We start from the raw sequence: 13,963 nt of genomic DNA, 5'->3' as shown, positions 1-13,963 counted from the left end.
TTGTCTGCCTTGTCGCCGAAAGGGTAACGGCCATCAAAGGGCATGTCCATAAGGGTGGAATGGACATCCCCAGAAAAAACAGTCGAACACAACCAGGCATAGCGTCGAAGGGCTACTGACGTGGAAATCGTCTTGCCAAGGGCGTCAGCGGTATCCAGCCCACAGCGGATGGTAAACTTCGCCGCATCTCTCCCCTCGGCAACTGCACGGGAGAGTACGGCCCGGGCCTCCTCAGGGCACTAAGGTAGCACATGCACCATCATATCCCACACAGAGTGGGTGTAACGACCCAACAGACATGCGGTGTTTACCGACCGCAGTGTCAAGTTGGCAGAATAAAACATTTTCTTTCCAAGGGGGTCTAGCTTTTTGGATTCCCCATACGGTGGTGCGGTAGGGAAGGCACCCTTAGAAGTGGAGCCTTGAACCACAAAGCTCTCAGGGGTGGGGTGTTGGGAGAGGAAAGTGAGGTCGTGCCGGGCGATCATCCTGTCCATAGGAGCCCCTGTGTTGGGCCTGGACTACGTGCCCAAAAGGATGTCCGTGAGGGCTTTATTAAGCGGCAGCAGGGACACCGAAGAGCTCGCTGCCGGTTGAAGGACCTCTGTCAGGAGGTTAGTCCTGCCTGCCACCGTAGGTAGCTCGAGGTGGAGAGCCTTGTCCGCCCTACGCAACACCACTGCATATGACGCTCCCTCCTATGTAGCCAAGGTAGGAGGAGACAACATGCCTAGGTCTGGGAGGTATCCAGACCCCTGGCATCCCCCAGTTCCTCTCTTCCGTCCGGATCATACTCCAACTGGTCTGTCAAAGGTTCTCCAGAACCCTCCCAGTCTTCCTCACCCTCCTCTGCCTGCCAATCTGGCTGAAAATGGCCAGGGTGGAACACCGGGACAAAAGTACCCATTGGCGCCGGATCCGGCGTCGGTCCATGCCGGTCCGGCTCTGTGCACATTGGGGCGGACCCCCAGCCGGCGTCGGCTGCAGAGATCGTACCGGTGGAATCGGCGCCGGTGGTGGTGTAACGAGATCGACCGGCGCCCATCCGGATCCAGGCCTGGATCCAAGGGGGCCCTGCGGTGCAGAGGCCAAAGCCACCGGTGTCGAAGGCCTAGGGCCCCCAGGCGAGTCCGCGGGGCCAAAGGCGCGCCGGCGGAGTTGGGCTGCCCAAAGATGGCGTGCATTGCTTTGTTAAATTGACTAAGCTGGGCAGGGATCGCTCCCAGTCCCCGGAAGGGTGTGAAGGCCGGAGTCGACCCTGAAGGCTCCGCACACGGAGCCGCGGGAGGGGCACCACCGGCACCCTTCGTCGTGTCGGCTGACGGATGAGGGGAAATCGAAGAGCGATGATGCTTCTTCGACTTCTTCTTGTGCTTCGACTTACCGGACCCAGAGTGTGAAGATTTAGAAGAGAAGCCGACTGCCGGGCCATGAGGAGCTTTCGGGATCGCTCCTGCAAAGACTCCAGGGCCATGGTTCGATGTGGCTGTGGGCCTGCTAATCAGACCCACAGCCCTGCTGTTCTCTCTCTAAATTAATACTATGTACTTTAGGTGCATAACCCAATTGGATAGGATCACCTTATTGGCCCCTGTACAAGTGTACCTTAGGTACCCAGGGCATAGGTGTACCCTAGGCCTACCAGGGGCTGCAGCATGTATTATGCCACCCCTGGCCTGGCCTTCCATTATGACAACTGGCTGGTCACTCAGCTGGGGCAAGGTCGTGTAATCACCCCTTGCTTAAGGGTAGTATTCCTATACCTACCTTATATATAGACACACGTGTACCTATCAGCCACTCCTATGGCAGGCCTTAACAATCCTGGAGGCAGAGTGCTTGGTAACATGTGAGATAGTGCTCTAGCATGAGCTGGGCCTGTCTGCAGCTTTCAGAACCATGTCCTTATAGCGGTTGTATGATATACCATATACTCTTAACGTACCTTATAATCTTAAACGGTTATGGTAACTATGGTTTGGCTTTATCAAAACATGTCCTGTAAGGTGTCTAACACTTTGGAATAATACCCCCATCCCATTTCTGGTGATGAGGATATTATCCCTCCCTTCTAGAGGGAGAAGACATGTTGAAACCTACTTACCCGGTTAAAGTTAACCAGAGCCCCAGCTTCACAAAATGGATGCTGCTGCCACGACACAAGTCTGACCTCCTGCTGCTGGGAGTGATCCCGGCAAGGGAGGCTTGGACAATGGGTTTCCTGCCTTGGGAGGTGCGAGCACCACCCCAGACAGGCCTTAGTGTATTGGGGCAGGGAGGGATGAATGAAACGAGACACTGCCTGTTCAGTCCAGTTCAAACCGGTGCTGGGGCACTCCAGCCCACGTCCTGGAGCGAAACTGGACAAAGGGAAGGGGGTGTAACCACCCCCCTCCCAGGTCCCACCCATAAGGCGTGACCTAGCAGGCAACCCAGCCCCCCAGATTAGTATAAGTGTGGTAGCTGGGCCCCAGGAGATTAGATGATCCTTAACAGAAACTTTGGACCTTCGACATTCGACGAAAGAAGAAGACTGAAGAATCTCCCTTGTGGCCAAGGAGTGGTCACCCTGTGCGAACAGGCACCATCAAGAGACTTACACTTTGCTGAAGTTCTACGAGGGACCGACTGCAGAGCCTGACCAGAGCCTTGACTTCCAGACTTCTCCGACCCTGATCCACATCCACAGCCGAGCTGAGATCCGTGGAGGCGACGAGAGACGTGGGACCGGCTACCTGGGAAAAGTGGCGAGTATCTTCCAGCGCAGCTTCTGAGGCACCCTCGAGGTTGTGCACCGGGGGTGAGAAGCCCCAACCCCAAGCACCATCTGCACCGAAGATCAGCCCCCCACACTCCACGAGTCCTGCGTGGGGCCCTTCTGCATTTTCCTGCTTGCCGCATCTGTCCGGTTGCTTGCCCGTTGGCACTGGCAGATGTATCCATCAGAAGAACAAGTTACTTACCTTCGGTAACGCTTTTTCTGGTGGATACAGTATCTGCCTGTGGATTCCTCACTGACCCACCCGCCTCCCCGTTGTCCACCTTTGTATACCATGAAATAGGTCTTGTTGATATGTTTTTATGCTTTGTTGTGCAATTGTAGGAAATGCTTGTTTATTTAGCATTCTTTTCCTTTGTATGCTATGCATATGTGTTGGTGTATTGTATACTGTGTATGCTTTGAGTCTGTCGTTAGTCCACCTGTTCGCCTCGAAGGCACGGGGAAAAAATGGGTGGAAGTGACGTCATCACGCCGACGTGGGCTTCTTATGGCTCCGGTGACGTCGATCGGAGTCGCGAGCGGAGCCGATGTATTGTGACGTCGCCCACGTCGATGTGGAATGCTGGGGAAGAAAAGTTCCGTGGAATGCTGGCGCAGGGGATATTCACAAGGTGAGGAATCCACTGACAGATGTATCCATCAGAAGACACACCTTCCATTTTCCACTGCTGGTTTGGCTCCTCCAGACTGGCTCCTGCTCCTCTGTAAAAGAGAAGCACCCCAGACCTTCCTGGTCTGCACCAGAAGCAAGTCCTCCATTCTTCGTGGGTTCCGCTTGCCAAGGCTTGGTGAGTCCTAGTTCGACTTCGTCGCCACCGACAGCACGAGCCTTCGTGGGACAGCTCACCTCCTGGTCGTCCTCGACGTCTCCTGGTACCCGTGGCTGCTGCGACAAGCTTCACCTCTTCACCTGCAATCTCCCGACATCGCCTGGTTCCTTCCTGGTTCCACGTGGTCACTGGCTAGTTACCCAGACTCTGTCCCTTCTGCTTGCAGGTATCCTTCCATCTTGATCCCGGCCTTGGGATCCACCGGACACTCTTCACTGACTGCCTGTCAGCATCTTTCCTTCAGGCATCCATAGGAGTCGACAACGAAACCCGACGCAAGTTCACACCTATGCACCCGCAGCCCGTGGGCTAGGTAACTTGGGTACTCCGGTGCTCATCAGGGTATTGACTATCCTAGTGTCTAGTTCTCAAGTCTCGACTTCCTAGTTACTCCAGAAGTGTCCTAAATCTTAATAATTCTAAACTGTACTATTTCTATCGATTATACGCATTACGCGCGAGTGTTTCCACTCTGCACCTGAATCCCGTGGGCCTCCCACTTCCTAACCTTGGGTAGTATAGTGTGGCCCCAGCGATTCCCTAGGCCTAGGCCTATCCTATTTCCGTGACAGTGGTCCTTATACCACTTACTTAGTATATGGTTTGCATGGCCCCTAGGGCCTAACTGTATTACTTACCTGTGTGACTTAATGTATGCTTGAATAAGACTGTGTTGTACTTACCTCGAATCCCATAAAGAGTGCTGAGGGTTTGACTAGAATAAATACATTTTATATATATATATATATATATATATATATATATATATATATATATATATCTGTTGTGGTGTCCTTTCATTTGGTATTCAAGGGGTTACAAATGGTATAACAGCTGGCTTCACATGCCATTCAGAGTTTAGCCTAAGACTCCTCTTGTCCATGCTACCACTAGGATAGCTGGTCTATAAGGTTGACTTTACAACCAATCACCATAAGGGTTGTTTGTACTGATACAAGGTGTACACTAGAATTAGTGACATCATATATCAGGCCAACTTCTCACAAACGCTCTCTCCAGATCTGCACTTTCTGGCGCGGAAAAAGAAAGAACTGACTTCAGCACGCGAGGGCAGCGTCTATGTAGCTACCGTGACGTCATTCCGGCAACCACAAAGACTGACACAGAGTCTACCGATGTAACCTTCCAACTAACAAGGGTAGTGCTGACGAAAAACTTTACGGATCCATGACATCTGGGGGTAATTCTAAGGTAAGGAATCTATAACTGTTTTTTTCAGATGAAGATAAAATTCAAGCTATGGCCAGGAGTACGCTGAGGAACTAGCTCTGCATCTGCACATAATGTATGAGGAAACCAGGAACGCTACCACCCGCCTCCCTCCGTTCAGGCAGCCTTAATAGTAACTACCCTAAAGCCCAATCTGTATGCATTGTACAGAACTCTATCCACATAGATAAAATACTGAGCAAACTGCTTGCTCCTAAGACCCTTCCTCTCTTCCCAGATGTCATTAGCCCAGATCAGTTGGGCTTCGTTGCAGGACGTTCCACTGACCACAACCTTCAAACCCTTTCAGCATTGCTCCACACATTAAATCTGCAACTATCAGCGACAGTGGTGTTTCTTGATGCTACGAATGCAGTCGACTCACTAGAGTGTCCCTATCTTTTGCATCGCTCTAACACATACACTTTTGCCATTAATTCCTTCAGTGGATCAGGATGTTGTATGAATTACCTACTGCCAGGTTCCATGTCAATAGTGTGGTTTTCCCACTCTTCACAATTAGTACAGGCACTTGACAGAGATGCCCAGATTACCTGATTCTACATGCCTTTGCCATGAAGCCACTAGTGGCAACATCAGCCGTACGTGGCCTAAATTATACGGCTCAAAGCCTTATGGTATCTATGCACACAGATGATGAGACCATTTATGTGAATGACCCTGTATTAAATCTTGTGCCTATGCTATGTCAATTCCCTACATTTGGTGCTCTTTCTGGAATCACTATTAATGGGTCCAAGTCGTTTATCTTCCATCTGACTGAGACCACGATCCCCACTGGCGTTCCCAATGAAGTGGGCTAACACGACTGTACAATACTTGGGTATCTGGATAAGTGGTGACTTGGGACAAACTCGGCAAGAAAACTATGGTGCAGTTGTTGGGTGCCAGAAGAGTGCATTCCTGTCTGGTCCATTTTGCCCTTGTCCCTTGCAGGGAGAATAGCCATCAAAAAGATAGTAGTGTTGCCCAAAAATCTTTATATTTTAATGGAAAATCAGATTCCACTCTTGGAGGTCTTTTCTAAACAAGTCAGATCTATCTTGACTCTCCTGGAGGGGGCTGGTGCATCCGAGATTATCTTGGGATGTGCTAACCCTACCATTCAAACAGGGAGGACGGTGTGTGTCTGCTATAGAATGGTGTTATTACTGCCTGCAGGCCCAATTTGTGCACTACTGGGTTCATCCCATGCTGTATCTGCCCCAAGCTGCGGCAGAGGTGGATAACGCTGCCTTCATGCTTCTTGGCTATGGCAGTATGTGCAATGCCAATACTCCCCAGGGACACGATTGACACTGTTAAATGTACAGTGTAGGCATGGACTGGCTTAGTAGTAGTGCCTGTTTGGACTGTCTTTATTTGGCTAGCCTGAGGCTGGCTAACAATCCAATGGTGCCTCACTTATATTAAATTCCTACATCGATTATATTGTACACCTATTGGATTGTACAGGATGGGACTATTGACCGATGCATGCTCTATGCACTGCTGCACAGCTGATGCTTATTTTATGCACTTGGGGGTGTAGCAGAGTTCTACACTTTTGTTTTTGATTGTATAGATAAAGCGATCTGTGATATGGTACCCAAAACACCTCCAGTCGCCCTGCTGGGCTATGTCAGGGACAATCCAGATGGCACTCAAACTCACAGCTATGATATGGTTTCTGGACGAGAGAGAATGGCACTGCATTGGAAGTGAAGTGCCTGCCCATGTATATGCTGCTGGTTGAAGGCTATGTCTTATTGCTAGGAGAAACTGGAAAAGAAGTGAGCACTTATGCCAATTAAATCTGGCTCAAAAGTGATCTGGAGCCCCCTTAGAGCCGGTTTATTTTTACAAGCTGAGCAGGAAACATGCAACAGCTGACACTGTGGGAACCATCAAGCAGCGACAAAATGCTATAGACCTAGGCACAATCACAAGGCAAATGGAACCTAACACTGCTGTATAACGTTGACTTTTACTTCTCAGTCATAGGGTCGCACACACTCATATTGCTCAAATATGTGTAAAGAAGTATGCACTGTGGGAACTCTATTGTTTGCTTTATATCTTATGTAAATGTTTCAATAAATAAATAGAAAAAACCCCATGAAGCTGTACATTTCTGAAAAGTAGACAATTCTCATTTCAGGGAGGAGGTATTTGGGTAGACGGCTCATGGTTTTACCAAAAACTAATGAAAGTAAGTAGGAAAAAACATATGTGACAATGTTTCCATCTGTAATTTCTTGCACGATGGCCAGTCGACTAAAGAAATCTATTATGTTCATCAGGTCCGTCTGGTGGCAAGAAAGTAGTGTGTTTGTTGTTTGTCCAAAAACAAGCAACACCCATATCCCTCACCCAAGCTGCAGATTACATCAGTTATTTCTGTGCACCACCCACGCATCAATTCATAAGGTAAAATCTTATGTATGAAAAATGGGTATTAAGGAATGCTATACATGTTTTTACAATTTGCCAAAATATCAGACTTTTCGAATAGTGGCTACTTGTAGGACTGTGAATCTTGGATTAACTAATGTCATGCGATTCTATGTCAGGACCGGAGGCTCGGATTATGCTATACTTCCTCCGCTTTATTCAACAGCAGCCATTCAAAGTATACAAGAAACAACTACAATTCCCATAAAGCCTTGTGAATGTGGGGAAAAAAGGCAGATAGTCCATCCCAGTCTCCAGCCAATAAGCAGGAAGCCACGGTGTTCATAATCCATCTTCTCTATTCACCATGCCTCTTTCTTCGCTGCTCGCAGCCTAGCTAAGTGGCTTTTTCTCTCTCTTGTCGCATGACTGTTTAACGGCATTTAGCATGTTTAATTGTGCTGGTCTTGATTATATACTTGTAAATCGATTATATTTTTCTCGCTTTGTGAGTGTCTTAAGTATCCTGCACGGCTTCGGGAATGTTCTTGCACCTTTGCGGCCGTTTCACTTTTGTGGTGTGGCTCTGCAGTGCAGACCTCCCGCGGCTAGGTGGCACCTGAGCGCATCATTCGGTTGCAATTCGCAAACCGAATTCCTGTATTTCCTGAGGAGTTGGAGCTGCGCGCCGCCGTCCTGAGCCTTTGGCCCCTGTGGAGAGACGCCTCCACAGGGGTCCGTACCGGCCATGAGACCGTGATTTGCCTAGTTATTTCTGGCGAACGCCCTATTCAGGTTCAGTACTGTGATTTAACACCCCCCAGTGGGAGGGGTCCGTATCACATATTGCAGGCCAGAGACCTGCAGCAACACACTCCAAGGAGGGCGCCCCCCCTTTTGATTCTGCACCGGGGTGTTTGTAGGTGTCCCCGGGCGTGACCAATGACCATGAGACTTGCCCCACAAAATATTAGGCTGCCACCCAGCCCCCCTTTTAATTTGCCAGCCCCAGTGCTGTGCTAAATGATAATCAGTGCCCCACACAAAGCGCTTGGTACCCACGTGGTTTGTCGCCTACCCAAGGCTCTGGGAGGGGTCCAGCTAGCCCATTTAAGTTGGTACCTTGATAATGGAGCCCTATGATGAGGACCAAGGAGAGAAAGACCCCTTGGCTGACTTCCCTTGGGATGATAGGTTTATGATGCGGCGGATGCTTCAATATATAGGGCAGTGTCAGAGGCAATGACACCCTTAGAGGAATGCCTCTCAGCAAATCGCACAGGCCTGTGCAAAATTGACAGTCCTTGCCCCAGGACCGGGGGGTCCCCCCAAACGCCCAGTGAGGGTACCCCCTCGGCCCCACTTGACCAAGATGGGGTTCCGGCGAAACGCCCTGGCGAGGCTGGTGTGGATCTTGATGACTTTGCCAGGCTCAAAAAGGCCTTCCTGGCCAGCAAAACCCCGGCCCCCTTCTGCCCCTGTAACTCCGACTGAGGAAGACCACAGGGACACAGATGACTAGGGCCCCTACCGACCCTGGTTACCTTCTTCCAACCCTCCCATTCCTGCCCCAGGGGACCAGGGGTTGAGCGCAGATATGTTAGACCCGAGGACATCCTTCACCCGAGGTCTTCCGAATGGGCCCTGGCAGAGAAGGTGGCAATCCATGTGGCGGGCGCATTCGGAAACATTTGGGGAAGGAGGAACGTAACTGTCTTAGAGCATCTTTTTGGGCAAGGGAAAACTGTGCGCTATTAATGGAGCGACGCCGCTCCCTGATGATTAAGGTCGACCCCAAACTGGGTAATTTAGCAGATTCCGAGGTGGGGCATATTGCGCAAGGGGGACTCTTCAGGGAACCCTTTATAAAGGATTTAGGGAAGTTCGTGAATACATTTACCTCCCTAGACAAAGCAAAAACTTCCATGAAGAAAGTTTTCCTGAACCGGGTTTTCCATTGGGCTTGCTGAGTTAGGGGGCGCTTGTCAGGCCGTCCAAATAACCAATATCCTCCCAAGGGGACAAGGCTCCTGCCACAGCCAGTTTCATGACCAGACTCGCCAATTTCTACCCTACCCTATAATAGCAGAGGAAGAGGTGGCACAGGCACAGGCGCAGATGCAACCAACGGCTCCGGTGAGTGTTCTCCGTAAAAGTAGGGGGCCGGCTGGCAATTTTTTTCACAGCTTGGACTTCCATCACAAACAATGTCTGGGTGGTGCAGCCTGTGCGGGGATTTCAAATAGAGTTCTACGATTCCCCCTGGCAGGCCACCACCCGCGACTGCTTTGCTTTTCGGAAACCGAGAAGAAGTTGGTGGACGAGGAGGTGTGTTCCTTCTTAGCCAAAGGGGCCATATCACAAGCGACCACGAATCCGCAGAGCTTCATCTGCAACATCTTTTTGGTCAACAAGGCCAATGGAGGCCAGTGGCCGGTTAGCAACTTCTGCAAGTTCAACGAATGGTTAGTCTACCACCACTTCAAAATGGAGGGAATCCACCTCTACCGGGATGTGCTTCGGCCCCGGGACTGGATGTTGCATCTGGACCTCAAGGACGCGTATCTCGCGGTTCCCATTTTTCCTCCTCACCAGCGGTTCCTGCAGTTCCTGTGGAACAACAAAACTTACAAATTCACCACCCTGCCTTTCGGGCTCTCTTCCGCTCCTTGGTGCTTCACGTAGGTTCTCAGGCCGGTTGTGTAACGCCTGCGGACGCAAGGACTCTGGTTAATAGTTTATCTCAACAACATCCTCATCATGGCGCAATGTCCACACAAGCTTGAGCTCCAGTTACAGATGGCAGTTGATCTCCTTCAGAGCTTGGGACGCATGGTCAACGAGACCAAGTCCCTCCAGGTTCCTTCCCAAGCTTCTTGATAGACTGTCAATGCTACTCTCAGCCTCCCTTCTCAGAAGGTGGCAAAGATCCGACACGAGTTGCGGAGAACCTTGATCAGACAGTGGGTCTCGCTGCGACATCTAGCCCGGGTCGTGGGCCTTCTATCATCTTCGATTCAGGCCATTTTTTCTGGCCCTCTACATTATCAAGCCATACAACGATTGAAAGCCGAGCACTTGCGCAGGGGCCTCTCTTACTCTCAAATGGTAACCCTGTCAGGAGGGGCATGTGCTGATATCGACTTGTAGGTGACCAACATGGAGGCCTGGAACGGTCAGGCAATCTTCAGGTCAGTTCCAGACATCGCCATAGAGTCAGACGCCAGCAGGTCAGGGTGGGGCGCCAGATGTGGCGAATTCTACACCGGAGGATCGTGGTCTCCTCACGAACAGTTACAGTCCTTCTCAAGATGGACAATGTATCTGCAGTACAATACATAAACCACTTGGATGGGCACTCGCCCCAAGGCCCTCTCCAATTTCGCAATTAGCTTCTGGCAATATTGCCTGGACCATCAGATTTCAGTCACAGCAGAGTACTTGCAGGGCCAAGCCAATCAGGGGGCGGATTTCCAGTCCCACAACTTCCAGGATTCGAGTCTGGAAACTCCACTGATGGTGTTTTCTTCCCTTTGGGAGAAGTGAGGTCCATTCACTGTCGACCTCTTTGCATCCAGACTGGATCATCAGACGCCCAAGTTCTTCAGTTGGAAGCCGGATCCCCTGGCGGCTGCCACGGATGCGTTCCTTCAGGACTGGTCACCAGAGACGGGGCTATGCGTTTCCCCTGTTCGCAATGATTACAAGGGCCTTGGTGCAGATCAGGCATCAGAGGGTGGAGGTGGTGATGGTCACCCCGCTGTAGAGATCTAAAGTTTGGTTTCCAGTTCTTCTGAAACTTTCTTGGATTTTCCAATCCTTCTCCCCCTCTTTCTAGAGGTTTTGCTCAACCCGGATCATCAGCCTCATCCATTGATCCTGGGAGGGTGGATGTCGCTCAGGGCATGGAGGATTACAGGGGACGATGGTCACTCCCAGGCCTTTCGGACGCAACTGAGGGACTCTTATCCAGAGCCTTGGCCGACAGCACAGTCAAATGCTACCAATCCCTCCTGGAACCGATGGACCCGTTGGTGTTTACAACAGGGTCTTGATTCGGTGGCAGCAGATGTGATCCACATTCTCAATTTCCTGGCCTCCCTAGTAGAGGAGGGTTTGGCCTGCAGGTCGATCAATTCCTTTCGCTCGGCGATTTCGGTGGGACACCTCCCAGTGGATGGCGCTCCTATCGGCGAACACCCCTTTGTGTGTTGCCTGTTGGGGGGTGTATGCCTGTCGCTCCTGCCACAACCAAGATACTCGGCGCTATGGGATGTCAACGTGGTCCCCAACCTCTTCCTATCCTTGCAGCCCAATCGCTTTTTGTCCAGAAAAGAGCTATCGGCCAAGCTGGCCATGTTACTCTGTTTGATTTCCTGTCGGAGAGTCTCAGACATGCGCGCCCTGGATATTACGGGTGCACTTTCTCACCTTCTGGTATTACCTTTACGATCCGTAGATGGACGAAATGTGGTACCAGGTCAGTTTCCCACCCGGCTTTTCCAGACTTCCCTAAGTTGTGTGTCATGGGTTGTCTCAAGGCGTATGAGTAGATGTCCGCAGAGCTCGGACCTCCGGGGGAACGTCAGATGGGTGATGCAAGAGGCTGGCCTTAATCTGCGCACGTTTGGCGCCCATTAGACCGGCGATGCAATACCTTCCAAGGCCTTCGCCCTCGGAGCCTGACTGGAGGATATCCTCAATGCAGCGGATTGGTACTCTAACTCAACCTTTCAGAGGTTCTATTTTAAACCCATCCTGAATATGGCTAGTTTGGTGGTAAGTAAGCTTTGAACTAGCATAATCCGAGCTCCAATCCTGACATAGAATAAAAAATTTCCTAGCTATTGTTACGGAAAGTTTCAATTCTATTAAGGACTTTATTAAGGCGAGGATTATCCCACCCGGTGGTTCTGGAATGGAATAGTCCCCCCGTAACTAGTAAGTAATTAATTCGTTATTTTCTGCTGTGTTGAGCATGCTGGTGTTCACTGTCTTTGTCAGTTTGAGATTGAGATCATTGCAAGGTTTTGTTCACAGAATAAACCTAAGCCACGTGCTGGGTGTAATGTGGGCCTGTCGTCGTAGGAGGCGACGCAAATAAACAAGACTCATGAAAAAGAAGAAGTGGCTTTCGCACGTCGAAAGAGGCATGGTGAATAGAGAAGATGGACTAAACACTGTGGCTTCTCTCTCATTGGCTGGAGACTGGGATGGACTTCTGATTGGACTATCTGCCTTTTTTCTTTCCACATTCCCAAGGCTTCATGGGAATTGTAGTTGTTTGTTGTTTACCTTGAATGGCTGCTGTTAAATAAAGCGGAGGAAGTACAGCCTAATCCATGCCTCCGAGTCATTAATAGAATTGAAACTTTCTGTTACGATCGCTAGGAAATGTTTCATTCAGTTTGCATTTTGCAAACTGTTGTTCTATCTTGTACTCGGACATATATTTGGAACCCAAAAATGGAGAAAAAAACCAATTGATAATAACAAATGTTCTACTATTCTGTGTTACCACTTGTTTCCTGCTAAATATGGTAGCCCACTTGTGTTAGTAGGCCTTTCATGCGCAAAAGGAAAAGCCCCAATATGCAACATGGAGACATCAAGATTAATCCTTGGAATTAAAACATTTGAGGATAAGGGTTGTGGCGGTAATTTGGCCTGGGTGGTAAACATCCAGCGTACCCTACCAATCCCAGACATTTCTAACAACTAGACACTCAGGGGAGTCCACAGTAATGTGTCTTACATGATTCCCAACACTTTTTCTTACCCAGAACGCTCAGCAAATTTCGAGCTTTGGCTAAAATAATAGATTTTCCTCATCTATCTCAGGGAAAGTTCTGGAATCTGTGAGGACTGACAAAAGTCCTGCCATCCAGCATTCCTACACTTTTCCCAAAAAGAACAGTAACACACTTGTGTGGGTGGGCCTATCACCCATAGAAGGAAAAGCCCAAAAATGAAGCATAGGTACATTAAGATTTTTTTGTGGAATTTCAAACATTTGGGAGACGTGGGTAGCTGTAGTATTTGGTCCCAAAGCCAGTTGGCACTCCTAGGAACCTACCAGCCCCAGACACTTCTGAAAACTAGACATCTGGTGGCTTCAAGATTCTGTGGCTTATGAGGATCTCACCACATGTTCTTACCCATAATGTTCTCCAAACATCAAACCATGGATAAAATATATGATTTTCTGCGCATTTTTGAGAGGGAATGTTTCAGGAAGTGAAGGGATTGACAAAATCCCTGCCACCCAGAATTTCCACACACTAACTAATACAAATGGTACACCCCTTACATGAGTAGGTCTATCCCCCTCAACGAGAAAGGACCCAAATTGCAACATTTAGTCTGAAATAACAGATTTTCCCAACATTTCTGAGATTTTCCAATCCCTCTGAGCTGTTAGGCTAAGGGAGGGTTGGAAAATCCTTATTTCAGATGAATCTCTGATATACACATCATGCATTGTGCTTTGTTGGCACTGAATCAAGAGCAAGAAGTGATAGTGACCCAAGAAGTAAGAAAAGCTCCTCTCAGGCATGTTCTGATCCGATTCATATTGCATACCCCGTTGTCAAGAATGTCGAAGGAGCCACTTTAACAAGAGTAGCAGGAATGATATTGACATTTACTACATAATAAAGACAATTTCACTTTTTTTGAGGGGCAGTGTGCTCCGAAGAAAACTTCACAATTAATTCTTGACTTAATC

At 49.4% G+C, this 13,963-nt stretch overlaps 1 protein-coding gene across 1 annotated transcript in view; it reads right to left on the bottom strand.

Annotated features, from left to right (window-relative positions):
* LOC146789726 (tetratricopeptide repeat protein 21B-like) overlaps positions 1 to 13,963 on the bottom strand; it is a 372,315-nt gene that overhangs the window by 113,828 nt on the left and 244,524 nt on the right. The gene's annotated exons all lie outside the window — the stretch shown is intronic.

This window comes from Triturus cristatus, chromosome 10 (assembly GCF_964204655.1).
Source record: "Triturus cristatus chromosome 10, aTriCri1.1, whole genome shotgun sequence".
NCBI lineage: Eukaryota > Metazoa > Chordata > Amphibia > Caudata > Salamandridae > Triturus > Triturus cristatus.
Note: the sequence above shows the minus strand (reverse complement) of the source record. Positions and strands in the feature narration are given on the sequence as shown.